The sequence below is a fragment of the Pogoniulus pusillus genome, chromosome Z (genome assembly GCF_015220805.1).
Source record: "Pogoniulus pusillus isolate bPogPus1 chromosome Z, bPogPus1.pri, whole genome shotgun sequence".
Classification (NCBI taxonomy): domain Eukaryota; kingdom Metazoa; phylum Chordata; class Aves; order Piciformes; family Lybiidae; genus Pogoniulus; species Pogoniulus pusillus.
In genome coordinates, this window is record NC_087309.1 from 100,295,710 (window position 1) to 100,313,397 (window position 17,688).

The following is a 17,688-nucleotide window of genomic DNA, read 5'->3' on the forward strand; positions in this document are numbered from 1 at the left end:
CTTCAAGCCTTGCTGATATTAAATGACCTATCCTAAGTGTTTAAAGTCAGACACCCATGCTGTTAAATTCCATTATGATGGTGACTGCTATGTTAAGCTAATTGATTTGTGTTTTGCTTTTCATGCTTAAAGTGTTTCTTTAGAAGGTCAAAGACAGATTTGAGTCTGCAACTGAGTTTTCAATTATGAACCTTTTTACCAGTAAGTCATACATGTATGAACACACACTCATATACACAAGCTTTAGTGTAACGGCAGCTGCTAAATAAAAGGCAGGCCACAAAGAGCTCTCCTTCAGCTTGCCTCAAACATCACAGGAAGTGGAGTAATCATTTGGAGCTTACTAGCTTACTGACAGCACCAAACAAAAGGAGACCACTATGATGGACAATAAAAAGTCTTCTGTTACCAAATCTTTCAGACTTCATAGGCTTAATGACTTGAAAATGGAGTTTGGTGACAAGCTGTGCTGCACAGTTTGTCAGTATTGAGCTACTGCAAACTCAGTTGCCTAAAGCTTCCATTTACTCCTTGAGAGTAGTCCTGATTAAAGTGCTTAATTGTACCCTAGCTTTGATATCTAAGAGTTGCCAAGTAAGCTTTGTTCAACTGACAAATGCTTCTGGACGAATCACAGATGAAGGAAAAATGATACATTTATTCTTGTCATATGTTTGAGTGAACAAATTGCAATGAATCCATCACTAATGAGAGAGTCTTTTACAAAACTTATTCCTTAGCTGAGTTTGCTTTTGGGTGTTTCCTGTCAGCTTTGTTTCTTTTTTTATCTAGAACGAGCTCCCCCTTATTCCTTTTATCCCCACCACAGCTTCTTTTAGTATCTGTGAAACTAAAGTCATAACATCACATAGACATCTGGGAAATCGTCTGATCCAAACTTGAATCTCATAATGTTTAGTTTGTTTGAGTTTGGATCAGATCATCTCCCAGATGTCTAAGTAACCATTATGAGATCCATTGTCTACTTGGTATCTACAACCATGTATAAGGACTTGTACAAATTTTTATACAAATATGTGATGTCTGTGCTCTTTGACATTGTCAGAAGTTGTGAGGACAAACCACATCACCCACACTCTGATTTCTTTTTCATAGAAGCCCACAAGGAAAAGTGATGCTGAATTCATATTAGTCTGATGTTATTGTCCTATACAGTTCAAGTGGCAAAAAGAAGTAGTACAAGCTCCTTTAATTCCCACACTGCTATTATCTTTAAAGAAGAATATCCTGTGGCAAAGTGTTGCATTTTGTTCTGGCCAATATAAATAACTGCATTAGGTTAACATGATTAAGGTTAATGAGACTCTGAATTTCACCCCCAAAAAAATTGTCATAAAGCACGTTTATCACTGATTAATTAATCAGTAAAACACAAATCACCTTTTAAGCAGGATGTCTGTCAGATTTAGTAAAGAAATGCCAACTTCCAAATATTTTATTTGTGCTGGCTTTGTCTTACACACCTGAGAATAGGATGGAAGGACAAGTATGCAGCTAATGTATATTCTGGCACTGATCCTCAGAACCTAAAGAGTGAAATTTAGCAGAGAGGGAAGAATGAAAGGGGTGGGGGTAGGTATTTACCAACATCTTTATCTCAAGGGACCATCTCTTGCAGCTGTTTCCACCTGCTTCCAACTTCTTTTCAGTGAAATTTAGGAGCAAAGAGGAGAGGACCATTTGGCAAGATTTTGAAAATAGCAAAAGTAGTTCTGGTTGTATTTGAAGGACTGTAGGTCTTATGACTGATTTTCTCATGAGATATATGTGGCCAGTTCCCAAACAACTTACCAGAAAACCTTAAGAATTGCAATTAGAGCCTAGGAGAGGGGATTAGCTTCACTTTCCTGGTATTTAGAGAGGCTTCAATTCCTTTCTAATTTACCTAACTTCAACTGGAATTGAGAGCTCAATCAAATTCGAAGTGACATGAAGCAAAATGATTACCTAGTCATGCTTCTCCTGACACCTCTGAGTCACTATAACATATGCTGTTTTACAGCATCTAGTCATTTCTCATCAAATCTGTAGCTCCTTTTCAGCTGAGGCAACCATCCAACTCCACTACATCTCTGCACAAATTGTTCTAATGACGACACTATTTTATTGTTACTTATCCTTAGTATTTATTTTTTGTAATTCAGCTCAAACCACCCACAGCTTAAGTCTCACTGCAAGAGTACTTAGCTCAATTCAGCAGGGTAAGAGAAGGAGGCTACACGTGGCAGATACTAACCCCCAAAACGATTGCAAAACCTGTAAATCTATCACCACTTTTCTAACTCAGTTATCTGATGAATTCTTCATTTTGTTATGACCTCCTTTAAAAGTCCTCTCTCCCTCTACCTGACTGGCATGAGAAGAAAGTTCATCATGGAATAAGCATTTGCTAAGGACGACTGCCCTGTGTAGGCATCTTGCGAAGATACATGAAGTTTGCTCAAAGACTGGTATGATCATTTTTTGGTGCTCACAAGGAGAAGCTGGTCTCTTAGAGAAAACTCCAAAGTAGACAAATTTCAGTCTTGGCAAAATGTACATACCCTCATAATAAAAACAATCTAATGGAGCCTATTGTGAACTATAACTGATGACGAAGAAAAGGCTGAGGTCCTGAATACCTTCTTCACCTCAGTTTTCAACAGCAAGGAGGGAGGAGGAGGCAAGTGGCCTCTTGAACTGGGGGATGGGGTCGGGGAGTGGTGTGTTCCCCTGGAAATTCATGAAGAATTAGTTCAGGACCTGCTGAGCCACCTGGACACCCACAAGTCCATGGGACCAGATGGGATCCATCCCAGGGTGCTGAGAGAGCTGGCAGCTGAGCTGGCCAAGCTGCTCTCCATCATTTTCCAGCAGTCCTGGCTCACTGGAGAGGTCCCAGGAGACTGGAAAATGGCCAACGTGATCCCCATCCACAAGAAGCATTGGATGGAGGAACCTAGGAACTACAGACCTGTCAGCCTGACCTCAGTGCCAGGGAAACTGATGGAGCAGATTATCTTGGGGGTGATAAGAGCGCACCTGAGGGATGGCAAAGAGCTCAGGTCCAGCCAGCATGGGTTTAGGAAGGGCAGATCCTGCCTTTCTAACCTGATCTCCTTCTATGATCAGGTGAGCCGCTTGGTGGATGTGGGGAGGCCTGTGGATGTGGTCTATCTGGACTTCAGCAAGGCCTTTGACACTGTCCCCCACAGCAAACTGCTGGCTAAGCTGTCAGCCCATGGCTTGGATGACAACACTCTGTGCTGGGTTAGGAACTGGCTGGAGGGCCGGACCCAGAGAGTGGTGGTGAATGGTGCCACATCCAGCTGGCGGCCAGTCACTAGTGGTGTCCCTCAGGGATCTGTGCTGGGCCCCATCCTCTTTAACATCTTCATAGATGACCTGGATGAGGGCATCGAGTCAGTCATCAGCAAGTTTGCAGGTGACACTAAGCTGGGGGCAGAAGTGACTGGGTTGGAGGGCAGAAGGGCTCTGCAGCGGGACCTTGACCGCCTGTACAGATGGGCAGAGTCCAATGGGATGGGGTTCAATAGCTCCAAGTGCAGGGTGCTGCACTTTGGCCACAACAACCCCATGCAGAGATACAGGCTGGGGTCGGAGTGGCTGGAGAGCAGCCAGACAGAGAGGGATCTAGGGGTGCTGATTGATACCCGCCTGAACATGAGCCAGCAGTGTGCCCAGGTGGCCAAGAGAGCCAATGGCATCCTGGCCTGCATCAGGAATGGTGTGGTCAGCAGGAGCAGGGAGGTCATTCTGCCCCTGTACTCTGCACTGGTTAGACCACACCTTGAGTACTGTGTTCAGTTCTGGGCCCCCCAGGTTTAGGAGGGACATTGAGATGCTTGAGCATGTCCAGAGAAGGGCGACGAGGCTGGTGAGAGGCCTTGAGCACAGCCCTACGAGCAGAGGCTGAGGGAGCTGGGATTGTTTAGCCTGGAGAAGAGGAGGCTCAGGGGTGACCTTATTGCTGTCTACAACTACCTGAGGGGTGGTTGTGGCCAGGGGGAGGTTGCTCTCTTCTCTCAGGTGGCCAGCACCAGAACGAGAGGACACAGCCTCAGGCTGCACCAGGGGAGATTTAGGCTGGAGGTGAGGAGAAAGTTCTTCACTGAGAGAGTCATTGGACACTGGAATGGGCTGCCTGGGGAGGTGGTGGAGTCGCCGTCCCTGGGGCAGTTCAAGGCAAGATTGGACGTGGCACTTGGTGCCATGGTCTAGCCTTGAGCTCTGTGGTAAAGAGTTAGACTTGATGATCTGTGAGGTCTCTTCCAACCCTGATAACACTGTGATACTGTGATACTGTGACTTTAAAAAAATCTCCACCAGTCAACTTTGAAAGCACCCTGGTAAAAATGCATCAGTTTCCATTTAATTATTTAGTCAAGCTATTATGCTGACATGTACAACCATTAATCTATCAGTATCAACCTGGGTATTGTGATCTGCACTCTTCTGACCACTAAATGTTTTCTCTTTTTGAATATATTAAGTGCATACAATGGTACTGTAGAAAGGCTTGAAAAGAGAAGACTAATGGTACTCTGCAATATCTTCCATACTGTCTCACCAGGCAGTAGATTTGATTCTGTTCTTGGTTTTGTCAATGTAAGAGAGCAGACATTCCACTCAGACATACATCACTAGCATACACAGTTATGTCAGTGCACTGTACAGAACAGGAGGTAAGATCTGAGTGTGTAATGCAAATGCATGCAGGCGAATTGATTGCTCTCTGCCTATGCCATAATTACATCTCTACCACGTGCAGGCAGTAGAAATTGCCTTTACTGAGTAAAGGGATGTTGGCCAAGATTGTGGTACTGTCACCAGTTCATTTAGAAAGAACAATAGGCATGTTCTTTGGTACCTAAGCAGTAATAAGAGCTAAGCAGACAGAACCATAGAATATGCACTCAATTTACCATCTAGCTGATCTACTAAGACAGAAAAGTACATCATCATCAGTCAAAAAGTGTTTGTGGGGACAGTACATCTTTGCAACACCTTGTATTTAATTCATTTACACTGCTGGGCAGAGTACACATCAGTTTCTTTCATCAGGTGAATGCAACTGCTAAAATGAACCCTCTGGGCTGGTGTAGACTGCGGTCAGGAATTCACAACCTCCTTGAGCTGAAGTGCAATAATGTTGTAATCTTTTGCTTGTTGTTATTTCACTCCAAGTTAGCAAAGCCCAAAACTCCCTAAATATTTGAATTCTACATATTTATCACCATTATATTTGTGTCCTATGAATTAAATGGTCAGGAGCCCTTTAAAAGATACTTGCAGGTATAAACCATAATTTTGCATGTAATTACATAGGTACTGTACTCAGTATTATGTAAATGCAAACTCAGAAATTACATACACAAACATACAGAGCTGTGATCAGCACTGAAAGATGTCTGGAATGTGTCTGACATTAAACTACTGCTCTGGGAAGATTTAAATTGGACTGATGTTACCATTCTTCCAATTATGTGTATTATCATCACCTGATGAATCTCATGTACAGGGTGCATTTACCTATGTTCTCCAGCTTCTATTTAGCTTCCTGATGGAAAGTTATTGTTCTTTGCAGCATTAATAACATGTTTATGTCCAGTTGAAGTCTCTTTTTAATGCTTTCTTCTGTATGTCTGTGACATTGCTGCTATGTTTTTTTTTTTTTTGTTTTTTTTTTTTGTTTTTTTTTTACTGTTTTGGAACAATTTTTTAGAGGACAACCAAGTCCAGAGTTTCTGGGCCTGAGGGCCCATATTTAGAATCCTGTAATCAGATTTATGGTGCATAAACAAATAGCTCAATCATTAAAGTTTTTCAGAACCCGTAATTATCATCAACTTCAGTATGTGTTTAGTTTCCACAAATCAAGAGCTGCACAGGCTGGCTTTGAAAATATGCAGACCAATAAGACTCTGTTTTTAAACTTATGATCTTTCATGGATTGTCTATGAAATCACTGGCAAGTGTAGAACAGAGGAATTTCTAGCTTCCAGGCCTATGGCTGATCCTTTTACTGCTATGGATGGTAATGAACATGCAGTTAATTCCTTCATTAAAATTCTATCTTGTTTTAGCAAGAAATTCATTAGTCTATGGACTTTTTTTTTCTTTTTAATAGCATGGATTGGTTGCCTGCTACTTGACTCTTGAAAACTCTGAAATAGATAATTTGTCATCCCTGAAATGTTCTGTCAAAATACACCATTTGCTAACTAGCAGGAAACCCTTTCTATGTGATAAACGAAAGTGAGAGAGAGAAAACTATTAATGAGGACAGTTACAAAACACCTATTGGCTGTATACATTTTGACAAGGGAACACAATCACTTTTAAAATATTTTCTCACAAGAAGCAATTTTTTTTTGCTGGAGGTAGACACTGAATGGTAGGCACTGAAGATCACTCTAATGGGGTTATTCTTTCTTTAGGTACATGGCAGCCCTTTTTTTTTTTTTTTTTTTTTTCCTTTAGATACTTTAGGTACAATAAAAACAGTTTTTATTGCAACTGTTTCACTGCGCCAGCCTTATCCCTCTCGTCTTCCCCAGAACCATCTGTGTATTGCCTCTTGGTAAAGCTGCAGTCGATCCGTTCTCTGTGAGGAGACTTTTCAGTTTTCTTTTATTCAAAGGTTTGCAGAGTGAGGCAAGGAAGCAAAGTCAGAAACTTAACACTCTCTAACTTCTGTCACCATTATAGAAGGTAGTCAGAAAGCCTGCAGAAAACACTTCCCAAGACAACTGGGTGAAGCACAGAAGGAAAAGCAAATGCTTTGAAAATCTTTGTTTCCTAATGGTGCAAACTAAGGGCATAGTATCCCTTCACAATAGATCTCTTGCTAATGAAAAAGATTATGTATCTAGATTCCAAGTTTTGTTTTGACAGGCTGTGATGTCTGTCAGCACTTTTCCAATATTCCCATGTATTGAATGAAGCTGACATTCATTAACTACCTTTTGGCTTCTGAGTTTGCTCTCAGCTTAATTAATGTATTTAGGCAGTTGGGAACTACATTTACATGAAAATGAGAGCATAGCCAGTGGAACATCTACTGATCATTTCTTGTGTATAAACAGAGACAGGAATGGACATGGCCAGAGGGAAAAAAAAAAAAACAAGCAGAAAGTTTCCATGTCTCGGATAAAATCAACAGAAATACTACATACAAAAACACAAATCATTGAACAAGGTCTTGGAAGAAATGTGGCAACGATGGATGTTATGAGAAAGAGGGCTGGCTAACCCTTTTTTTTTTTGTTTGTTTCATTTTGCATAGCCATTTCATTACTATAATACTTTTCCAGCTTGCTGCCAATTAGCTGTGTCTGGTCAGAAGATACCAGGAAAATGCTTTGTACAGTATTACCATATCATCAGAACTAGCACAGGACCAAAACTTGCCAAAAGGCTCCTAGAAACAGGCTGATAAACTTCCATAGAAAGGGATTATGTATCAGATACTGTGCAGAATGACAAAATGAAATTGCCATATAGAGTGCACAGTACAACAATATGGGAAAGGAATTGAAGCCTGTGCATGATGATGACACACTGTTTTATGTGGATGTTTATCTCTAAAAGGGTTGTCAGAGCCTCTCACCAACATGAGCAAAAAAATAAACAGAACAGAGAGACCACACACAGACCAAACTGGCATAAGGATTAGGGTCGTTTTTCAAGCCTTTCCCCACATCCACTTTAGATTATTCATACTTCCATTTAGTATGTTCTTTGCTGCATTATATTAGTGAATAATTTACTTTAATAAAGAGCTACTCAGTGTCTAAAAATATGATAAGCTGAACTACCCTAATACAAGGTACAATACTAGGGGTGCGTTTTCAGAGAGTATTGTGTGAGGTATGTTTTGTTTTGTTTTAGAGAACAGGTCTCAAAATCAGTATCTGTAGGTTCAAGCAATTTCACATCACAGGTTTAATCTCCTATACAATCAACTTTTATACCAAAATACATACCTTGAAAGGGTGCTGGTATGTGTGAAGTCCATCCCTGGATAAAAATAAATCTGGAGAAGAGATTATATAAATAAAAATGAGCAAAGAAACACTTCTGCTTTGCTGGCATGAAATAAAATGATCATGAAAATTTTATTTTGATTCTTAGAAAGGATTTGGACCAAAGCAATCCTATTAAGTGAGGTGAAGGGGAAAGAGTTTATTGTCCTCAAAATAGAAGAGATTATTCACTCACTGATTTATTTTCTCCCTCTCTGTTTCTTTTATTTACCCTTCTGGGGTTAAATGACACAGTGCTGAGTAGTGAAAGCATAAGGTTTGTCATGACGTTTTTTGCTGCCTTGGATGATTCCATTAATCTCTGCAGAGCTGCGCAGGTGGCTGCCAGGGTGCACCCTCCAGCCACCCAGCTCATTAGGCTTTTGATGGGAACACAGGCGAGGCAGTTTGGAGCACAGTGCCCTGGCTGCTTGCACTCTCAAAATCAGCCGCTCTGCAATGAGACTTCGGTCTCATGACTCAGCTACCAAGGCAGCTGAAGAAGTTCAGAAGGCTGCAAATAGATTACAACAAACAAACAAACAAACCAAAACAAAACACACAAAAAACCAACCAAACAAAAAAATCTTCTCAAGGGGAGCAGAGATTCTGGTGCCTCTCTCTGTTTCCTAGCCATGTAACTTAAGACCCCTATTGCAGAGAGGCCTCATTTCCACAGGAAGGGTATGTCTCAGAGCAGCCAAGGTTTTGGGGTCTGTCTGTTCTCCAGGACTACTTGCTCATGGCACCATATTCAGTGTTTCCCAGATTTTATGACCCTTCCCAGTGGTGCAACTTCAGTTGTGGTGTAAGGCTGTGAAAGCAATTTACACAAATCGATTTAGGAGCCACTCAGGGAGCCTCCACGTAATCTCCTGCCAACGTGACTCACATCTGCGTTGGGAGGGGATGTTCTGCGCATAAAAGAACAGCTCTGGGTTTTAGCTTCTGCACTGAGACTAATGGATCCTAAAAATGCAAAAGTTTTATATTGTAGGTGAGTAGTTCCTCTGCTCTGCCACTTGATGTCCAAAAAGTTTTAATGAAAAGTATAACAAGGAAGATTTAGAGATTCATAACAAATTGCTAAGCAATAACATGAGGCCACAGGAAACATATTCACTTATAGGTGCAAAGAAAATGAAGCTGAGCTCATATCTCAAGTCATATTTCAGTATCAGTTGGCACTTATATATCTGTATTGATCAGCGTTTCCATAACTGATGCTAACAGGCAAGAGGATTTGATAATCAGGCGAGCAGAATGTGCTGTGGCAGAAAGAGGAAACATTTTTTACACATGCATAACTATTAGTTCTAATTTTTTTTTTGCAGCCTATTAAATCTTTTGATAAATTTGGTCAGATGCTTCAATAATGATCAAAAAAATATTTACATTTTTCCTGCATTTTCTTAATCCCATATAAAGTCTTCTGAAACTGAGACTAAGCAAGTGCAATTTCACGGTCACAAGCATGTAGATGTAATATATATGATTGATGTGATCTGATGATAGGTCACAGGAAGTGGGGATCAGTCATTCATCTTCTTCCCTGGGCAAGACTAATGCCTTGGTTTAGAGCAGAGAACAGACATTTAACACCAGTTTTACCCCCTAGGAAGAGGGCACAGGTTCAGGTAGAACAGTATATCAGCCTGGACAGAGATCTAGAACACAGTTGAAAAAGCATTGTGAAACTGTGTGTAGGTACACAGAAGACACAGATAGGTAGATGCATATTTACTAGACTTAACGAAAAATGTGAGCAAAAACTCTGCCCACTAGCTGGACATGATTTAGATTATTTTTTCAACTAGGTAAGGAAGTAATGCAACTATTCAAAGAATTTTGCTTCACTACAATCTAATGGTTTTATGGTGGAAAAAATGGACAAGGGTTTCCTTAAGATTTGTGTTTAACCTGTCCCTTTGGGTTCCTGAAGATCTCCCATTCCCTAAAATTCCTCATCAGATCTTTATCCTGATACTTAAGTTTAGACCATCATATCACAGAACACAACAGGAAGTAACCTAATTACGTCCTGAAGTACCCATGAACTTCCCCTGGGAACAGTGAGCAAAGATTGTCATTAGTCCATAGGATATTGCATACAGCCCGCTTTCATTTTCCTAAAGGTTAGGAAATGGCAATACTTGGTTGTTGTTAACTGATCTGTTCTGATGCTACCCTGCAGGAACTCCTGGCAGCATTAACACCTCTGACCATCTGCTCCCCACTTCCCAGCCAGGTCTCCCCATCTGCCATGGATGGGTAGGAGGCTGGGGGAGAAGCCAGTTTTGGCTGGTGTGCAGAGGTAGAGGGGATTACCTTACACCCTGAGTGACAGCTCCTATCATGACCTGCAACACAGAGATTACGTTATCTCTGGCTATTCCTTCTTGCAGAGCACAACAGGCCAGTTTATATCCAGAGACATAAGCCCTGAGCCTTAACTCACCATCCATACTCCTGTTAGCCTGCTGTAGCTCTTTGGAAATATTCAGGCAGCAGAAAGAGTAGCCATGGGAACACAGGTGAAGGTTGGAATGTACTGAGGCATCAGGAGGGAAAAAACAGTGCTGTTACCTGTTCTTTGAGACAGAAGAAAAGGACTCTGCCTTTCTCAAAACAGTAACCAACAGCAGTGAATTGCTCTGGATGCAGTTGGGATGAATTACAAAGTACCTAGCCAGGCCACAGATGCAATCCTATGTGCAGTTTTTTTACTGGCATGTCCATGGTAGATTACCCCATTTTCAAGAATACTTAGATGCCTGCATCTGTGATTTGTGTCCTAGATGAAGCAGAAGAGACCAACCACATTGAAAAACTAACTTCAGTGTAAAACATTAGAGGTCTGCAGAATTTTACAACTCCATCCATACTCCTTCCTTTTAGGAAGACTTCTTACTGTATTAGAATTTTTGCTTCACCTGACTAGTCTGAACTGCTTTTTTCTGCTGATGATGATTATGATGATGATTGCTTTCCAAAACCGAACACAGCAACAGTTTTACTTCCCATCTGTTTGTAGTTATTTGTTGTGCCTATTGAGAAGAACACTACTGTAATTAATGTTAGAACAGGAGCTGAGATTTGGAAACCTAAGCACTCCTATCAGTAAATAACTTCAAGCACTTTTTCAGTGCTGTACCATTGGCAGTTTTCCTCAGAGCAGTCATGTCACTGTGTGATTACAATAAGCCTCTCTTGTGGAAAAGGAAGACAAGAGAGCAGCTTCTGAAAAATTCCTGTAATTTGACTCTTGGAATTGAGGCAAGATGTCTGCCTCACAAGCAGAAGGACTATACTTTCACCTCTTGTCTTTAGTCTAGTAGTAAAAATTTGTTATCATTAACACACAGGTGCTCAGTGCTCCCAGCAGTCAAGTGTCAAGAGAATCGTTTTTATTTCATTTAAGGATTTTTAGTTTCTGATTTAATGTAGTAAGCTCAGTCATTTGTTGAGCACAAAGGACTCCTATGGCTGTTGCCCAAGAAATCACTTGGATGGGAATGGGACATGTTGCTGTTCTGCCTGGACAATCCAGCCAATCGGGGGGGGGGGGGGGGGGGGGTTGCTTTTCCAGTGTTTCAGAGCCTTTTTGGTGAAGAATTTTCTTCTAATGGATTTATAGATTCACATAATGGTTCACATTGGAAGGGACCTTAAAGACCATCTAGTTCCAACCCCCTGCCATGGACAGGGACAGCTTCCACCAGACCATGCTGCTCAAAGCCTCTTCCAACCTGGCCTTGAACATCTCCAGGAAGGCATAATCCACTGCCTCTCTGGATAACCTGTTCCAGTGCCTCATCACCCTTACTGTAAAGAATGTCTTCCTAATATCCAGTCTAAATTTTCCCTCCTTGATCTCAAAACTATTCTCTCTCATCCTATCCCTACGAGACCTTGTAAAAACACCCAGTCTAAACCTCCCTTGTTGCCACCTGAGGCTGTTTCCTCTTGCTGAATCACCTGTTACTAAAGAAGCTGACCCCCACCTAACTGCAACCTCCTTTGAGGTAGTTCTAGATAGCAAGAAGGTCTCCTCTAAGCCTCCTCTTCTCCAGACTAAACAATTCCAATTCCAGCACTCCCTCCTTATAAGATTTGTTCTCCAGACCTCTCATCAGTTCATCTGCCCTTCTTTGGACCCACTCCAGGATGACTGCATAGGTAGTTGTGACCCAAGTGCAGGATCCAGCACTTGGCCTTGTTAAATCTCATGCAGTTGGCCTCATCCCATTGATCCAACCTTTCCAGGTAGAGCCTTCCTCAAGCAGATTAACACTCCCTCCCAGTTTAGTGTCATCTTCAGACTTACTGAGAGTAACTTCCTCGTCCAGATCATTGATGAAGATATTAAAGAAACCTGACCCTGATACTGAGCCCAGGAGAACACCATTTGTGACCAGCCACCAACTACATTTAAATGCTTTCACCACCATTCTCTGGGCCTGGCCACCCAGCCAGTTTTTCAACCAATATTACATCCGCTCATCCAAGCCATGAGCACCCAGTTTCTCTGGGAGGATGCTGCAGTAGATTGTATCAACTACTTAACTGAAGTCCAGGTAAACAGCATCGTTAAATACTAATTAATAATTAAATAGTGGAAACTGCTGAGGCTAGGTTGTGTGTGCTTCAGCTCTGCACAAAGCCAGACCATCTATAGTTAAATCTCTGCTGCACTAACACCACTGCAGTGATGGTACCTTGTCACGCACTTCCACACAAGCCTGCAAGAAGGGAGAGTTGCCATGGGCACCTCTATGTCAGGGACAAGAAAGTAATACAAACCTTGCATCCCAAGGTCTCTGGGCATTCTTATATTGATTTGTTTCTGGGTTGACTTCTGACCCTGCTATATGTGCTGAAGAGCATGTATTCCTCAGATATTCACATTGTAAGAATAGGAAATTCTGGTCTTTTTTTCTCATTTCATGAGTTTGATTTTTTTCACATTTATAAATACTGCCAAAATGATGCAAGATATTAATAGGAGTGTAGTGGTTTGGGTGTTACCCACCCCACACACACACTTTGGAAATCACCCAGACTAGACTCAGCCAGCTCTGGAAATTTGAATGAAACTTATTATTTACAGCTTAGCAGAATATACAAGCAGATATTTACAGCATATACAGTTATAGGCAGAAATAGACAAGGTAAAAAGGTAATACAGAAACACAGTTCCCCTCCCAGAAACCTGAGTCCCCAGGAAGGGCTCCCAACTGCCTTTTCACCTTCTCCCATCCCATCTCAACCCCAGCCCCAAGGAAGAATGGAGGTTCAGCCAGGGGGTTAGGAAGCAAAGAGAAACAGCAGAGAGGCTAGAGAGAAAAAAAACACGGCTCCGAGCTCTCCAGACGAAGAAAGAGGAGTGCCTTATCTATGTTTGGATTCTTGTTCTCATACCTCTCAGCAAGTTAATGAGTGAAGTAGACATCATTCTGTTTCCCTTTCACAGCCTGTAATCTAGTCCTTCTCACCAAAACATTCTAGCTACTTTCAAGCTAGCACAATCCACTCCTGTCTATCTCACTCAGATTATTGCTGAGAACTACCTGATTTAATCTAAGACAATATTTATACTAATGAAAATTACAAGTTCAGTTCACACTTTGTTCCAGCTATCTCAGATGTAGGTGATTCAAAAGCTCAGAACAGTTTTTCTCCTCACAGATGGCATGAGAGCAGGGACTCCCAGGTGAAATTTGGGTTGTGATCACTGTACAGGGTTAACATTCCACAGGGAGTAACCTTGAACCTGACGCTAGGTGTTCTTGACTCCTCCCCAGGGGTGGGTCTGAACACTACCAGGTGATGGTTAGCCCACTCCCCCTTCCTGTCTAATGATCCATAAAAGCAGGGGGACTTCCCGTTTCTCTCTCTCTCTGCTCCCTGCCTTTCTGTTTACCACCATCACCATCCTGTTCCTGGTTCTCTTTGTTCTACCATGTGGGCATCACCCATGAGGTGGACAAAGCCATCACCATCAAAATCTGGTTGTATTTATACATTTTGTATTTGCTTTTCCATTCCCTGTACCTTTGTAACTTCCCTACCTCAGATACCTTGTCAATTTATTGTTAAACTTTCTCTCTTTAACTTCCAAAGTGAGTGAGATTTATTTATTTGAGTGTGCTTACCTCTCCTCTCTCTCTACATAAGCCAGCAGTGTGCCCAGGTGGCCAAGAGAGCCAGTGGCATCCTGGCCTGCATCAGGAATGGTGTGGTCAGCAGGAGCAGGGAGGTCATTCTGCCCCTGTACTCTGCACTGGTTAGACCACACCTTGAGTTCTGTGTTCAGTTCTGGGCCCCCCAGTTTAGGAAGGACATTGAGATGCTTGAGCGTGTCCAGAGAAGGGCGACGAGGCTGGGGAGAGGCCTTGAGCACAGCCCTACGAGGAGAGGCTGAGGGAGCTGGGATTGTTTAGCCTGGAGAAGAGGAGGCTCAAGGGAGAGCTTATTGCTGTCTACAACTACCTGAGGGGTGATTGCGGCCAGGAGGAGGTTGCTCTCTTCTCTCAGGTGGCCAGCACCAGAACAAGGGGGGACAGCCTCAGGCTGCTCCAGGGGAAATTTAGGCTGGAGGTGAGGAGAAAGTTCTTCACTGAGAGAGTGATTGGATACTGGAATGGGCTGCCCGGGGAGGTGGTGGAGTCGCCGTCCCTGGGGCTGTTCAAGGCAAGATTGGACGTGGCACTTGGTGCCATGGTCTAGCCTTGAGCTCTGTGGTAAAGGGTTGGACTTGATGATCTGTGAGGTCTCTTCCAACCTTGATGATACTGTGATACTGTGATACATCTAAATACTTTCTTTTGGGAAAGAAGGGGGATGAGGGAAGGGCACTCTACAAATTTTTAAGTGGTTCTATCAAATTTATTTGAGTCTCTGGGAATTTAAATTAGAACTAAGACACTCACATACTGTAGATTCTCTCATAGATTCTTTCATTGGACACAGATGGTACCTAGAACAGAAAACTTCTAAGAGCTTATATTACACACTCTGATTTTAGAGTCTGTCAGCTAAAGTTAGATTTCTCTGTGGAACACACTGGATTTCACCATTCTCCTGCATTACCCAGTAGGTATGACCAGGACCTTCAGCAGACACCACCCCTTGGACAGGTTTCCCTTTGTCCAAAGGAGAAAATACCCAAGCAGTTTTCCCTAACAGATTCTTTTCACCTACAACAGGAACTTTATCACTGTCTACTGTTTGGACCAAGTCTGATTGTGCAGGTCCTGCTCTGTTTGCTGAACTTCTACTATTTACCAACCAGGTAGCTTGTGCTAAATGTTTGTCCCAGTTTTTCAGAGTTCCACCCCCGATGGCTTTTAGGGTGGTTTTCAGCAAACCGTTGTAGTGCTCAATCTTCCCTGAAGCTGGTGCATAGTAGGGTATGTGATAGATCCAGTCAATACCATGCTCTTTGGCCCAGTTTTTCACAAGATTGTTCTTGAAATGAGTACCATTGTCTGACTCGATTCTCTCTGGGGTTCCATGTCTCCACATGATCTGTCTCTCCAAACCAACAATGGTGTTACGTGCAGTAGCATGTGGAACTGGATAGGTTTCCAGCCATCCGGTGCTGGCTTCTACCATCATTAGCACATACTGCTTGCCAGAACGAGATCGAGGTAAAGTGATGTAGTCAATCTGCCAGGCTTCACCATACTTGTACTTTGACCATCTATCACCATACCATAAGGGCTTGATTCGCTTAGCCTGCTTAATAGCAGCACAAATGTCACAGTCATAGATGACTTGGGTGATAGCGTCCATGGACAAGTCAATTGACCTATCACGAGCCCATCGGTATGTTCCATCTCTGCCTTGATGTCCAGATGAGTCATGGGCCCACCGAGCTAAGAACAGCTCACCTCGGTGTTTCCAATCAAGGTCAATGTCAAGTTCAGAGTTGGTATCAACTTGAGCAATCTTAGCAGCTTGGTCTGCCTTCTGGTTATGTTGATGTTCCTCAGTGGCTCTGCTCTTAGGCATGTGTGCATCTACGTGCCGCACCTTCACTGGAATTTTCTCCAGCCATGCATCAATGTCCTGCCATGGACCAGCACACCAAATAGGCTTTCCTTTCCTCTGCCAACCATTCTTCTTCCAGTCCTTTAGCCAACCCCATAGAGCATTGGCTACCATCCACGAGTCAGTGTAGAGGTAAAGGATAGGCCAATTCTCACGTTCAGCCACATCAAGAGCAAGTTGAACAGCTTTTACCTCAGCGAACTGACTGGATTCTCCTTCTCCATCTTTCGTTTCGGTAACTCTCCTGGTCAGACTCCAGACTGCTGACTTCCATATTCGCTTGTTCCCAACAAGACGACAGGAACCATCTGTGAACAAAGCATAGTTCTTTTCCTGATCAGAGAGATCACCATAGGGAGAAGCTTCCTCAGCATGAGTTATTTTCTCCTCTGGAGGTTTGATACAGTCTGTACCTTCCAGCCAATTGGTGATCACCTACACCAGACCAGGGTGATTGAGATTACCCATTTGTGCTCATTGGGTGATCAAAGCCATCCATTTAGACCAGGTTGCATCTGTGGCATGAAGCGGTGATGAACCTTTGCCTTTGAATATCCAGTTTAGAACTGGCGAGCTAAAAGCAATTGTGACTCAGTTCCAATCACTTCAGAAGCTGCTTTCACTCCTTCATTGGTTGCTAGTATTTCTTTCTCTGTTGGGGTGCAATTTCCTCTGAACCTCTGTAGCTGCGACCCCAGAAACCAAGTGGATGAACACGTGTCTCATTTGGAGCTCTCTGGCAAAGGCTCCAAGTTGGACCATTGTCACTGGCAGCCGTGTACAGAATGTTCTTAATGTGCGGACCAGATCTCACAGGTCCCAAGCCCACTGCATGGACTATTTCTCGCTTGATCTGATCAAAGGCTGCTTGTTGTTCAGGTCCCCACTCGAAATTGTTTCTCTTACGAGTCACATCATGCAGAGGTTTGACAATCTGACTGAAACCAGGAATGTGTAGTCTCCAAAATCCCACTGCACCCAAGAAAGAAAATGTGTCCTTCTTACTGGTGGGAACTGCCATGGTGGAGACTTTATCACATCCTGTGAAATGTGTCGGCAACCATCCTGCCACCGCACTCCCAGAAACTGAATTTCTTTGGCAGGTCCCTTGACCTTGTCTCTCTTAATGGCAAAACCTGCTTGCCACAGAATGTCAATGATTTTGTTACCTTTCTCGAAGACTTCCTCAGCAGTTTGGCCCCAAAAAGCTGCATTGGCCGGGAATCGAACCCGGGCCTCCCGCGTGGCAGGCGAGAATTCTACCACTGAACCACCAATGCCAGATGTTGAATACTTAAATTAAGGTTTGGGTGTTACCTGCTCCCCCACACTTTAGAAGTCACCCAGACTAGATTCAGCCAGCTCTGGAAATTTGAATGAAGCTTATTATTTACAGCTTAGCAGAATATACAAGCAGATATATACAGTATATACAGTTATAGACAGAAATAGACAAGGTAAAAAGGTAATACAGAAACACAACTCCCCTCACAGATACCTGAGTCTCCAGGAGGGGCTCCCAACCGCCCTTCCACCTTCTCCCATCCCTCTCTACCTTACTCCAGTCCCAAAGAAGAATGCAGGT

At 42.9% G+C, this 17,688-nt stretch overlaps 1 non-coding gene across 1 annotated transcript; it reads right to left on the minus strand.

Annotated features, from left to right (window-relative positions):
* Window positions 1-17,312: 17,312 nt before the first annotated feature.
* On the minus strand, window positions 17,313-17,383 carry TRNAG-GCC (transfer RNA glycine (anticodon GCC)). The gene has a single exon. It is a non-coding gene; the product is annotated as a tRNA-Gly (tRNA).
* Between the last annotated feature and the right edge of the window lie 305 nt (window positions 17,384-17,688).